The sequence below is a fragment of the Danio rerio genome, chromosome 24, assembly GCF_049306965.1.
Source record: "Danio rerio strain Tuebingen ecotype United States chromosome 24, GRCz12tu, whole genome shotgun sequence".
Classification (NCBI taxonomy): Eukaryota; Metazoa; Chordata; class Actinopteri; order Cypriniformes; family Danionidae; genus Danio; species Danio rerio.
Genome location: NC_133199.1, coordinates 8,210,001 through 8,211,640, shown reverse-complemented (window position 1 = coordinate 8,211,640; position 1,640 = coordinate 8,210,001). Strand labels below are relative to the sequence as shown.

Genomic DNA, 1,640 nt, shown 5'->3' with positions numbered 1-1,640 from the left:
TTATTAAATCAATATTTCAAATCAACAGAATTAAAATTCAGATTGTTTTGGCATATTATTAGCTCCATTCGTTTTATCACCAGGCTGGCCAATCACTTTTATCTATAACCATAGTATATAGACACAGAATATGTAAGAAGTAAAACACTGAAAAGTAATATGCTCTGATGAAACCCTGTTTTGTATAAAAGAAAGCTATTCAGACTGATTGATCGCAAGTCATTTCTGTCTGAGAGAAATCAGATACGTCTTTGAGGAATTAAACGAAGTCCTGATTTTAGTATATAACCTTTATGCTGACACTTTCTGTTATTTTGCATAAATAAAAATGATGTAACAAAGTGTATTGCTGTATCAGAATTCCCATAGGCATATTGAGTATGTGTTTATGTCATTGAACTTCTCAAATTGTATACTTTCTGCCAAACTATAATGTACGTTGACACTATTCTTTGAAAGTACATTCAAAAGTTTATGTTTAGATGTATCTCTTTAAAAAAAAAAAAGTATTATTCTGAAACACAAACAATTAAATTATATCAGATATCAAATGCCCTTTTCAATTTTGGATTGTTAGCATGAATAGCTAGTGAGTTAGCATAGCAATATAACGTAGAAAGAGTTCATGAAACTTACCACAATCGATGCTGACCGAAGAGGGCATCAGAGGCTGGATCTTGGTAAAACAGTAACTCTTAGTGATGGGAATATCATGTATAGTTATGTATAGTTAAATACACTTATTACTTATCATACTACCAACTAATACTATCATTGTTGAAGAAATAATTCACTGAAACTTGTATCTACTCACCCTTCGGTTTTTGACCATTCCTGCTGTTCTTCTGCTTCTTCAAGAGATGATAGATAGACAGATAGATAGATAGATAGATAGATAGATAGATAGATAGATAGATAGATAGATAGATAGATAGATAGATAGATAGATAGATAGATAGATAGATAGATAGATAGATAGATAGATAGCTTAATTAATTAATTAATTGAAAGGAAAACATAATGTAAATTAATAAAAAAAGAAAGAAAAACTATTCCATGTTTGGGGCCTAGCATTAAAACTCTCTTTCTCTATAGACATTTTTTTCTCCTGTGGATTCGTTTTTTATGTAAATAAACTGCGTGTTAAAATATATATTTTAGGTAAAAGCTTTATCTTCTTAATGTAAAATTAAATACAATAAATTCACAAATAATAAAGAAAAGTTTACAAACAAACTATGTAGAGTTAATTAGCCATTTTTGTTATTAGACATTTACATGTAGAGTACGAAAGGAACGTGCCTGTTTTTTAAAAAGAAGTTAATAGCTTTCAATTTTAATGGTTATAAACAGATTTTACAACATATGATTAAATTTTTTTAAGAGCTCTTCTTGGCATTGTTCGAGACCCCCTAATTCCCCAGAGCCCTAAGCAGCTGCTTACCTCGCTTATTGATTAAGTACGTCCCTTATAATAATTTTACATGACCTCAAACAGGTCTTTCTGTAACCTTTTTCCTATATCGGGCTTTTGTGTCATGTATTAACTTTTATTTTGAAGTTTGGACTTTTATTTTGCTTGCATCTTCTGTTATCGTCTGCACGTGATTTTGTTGTGCGGTGTACTTCCTTATTTTTCT

General features: G+C 30.1%; 1 protein-coding gene across 1 annotated transcript in view; it reads left to right on the top strand.

Annotated features, from left to right (window-relative positions):
* Positions 1 to 1,593: 1,593 nt before the first annotated feature.
* Positions 1,594 to 1,640, top strand: part of bloc1s5 (biogenesis of lysosomal organelles complex-1, subunit 5, muted) — a 5,059-nt gene continuing 5,012 nt past the window's right edge. The window contains exon 1 of the mRNA NM_001030066.2: positions 1,594 to 1,640. This exon is cut by the window's right edge and continues 137 nt beyond it. The gene's annotated coding sequence lies outside the window, so the exon portion shown is untranslated.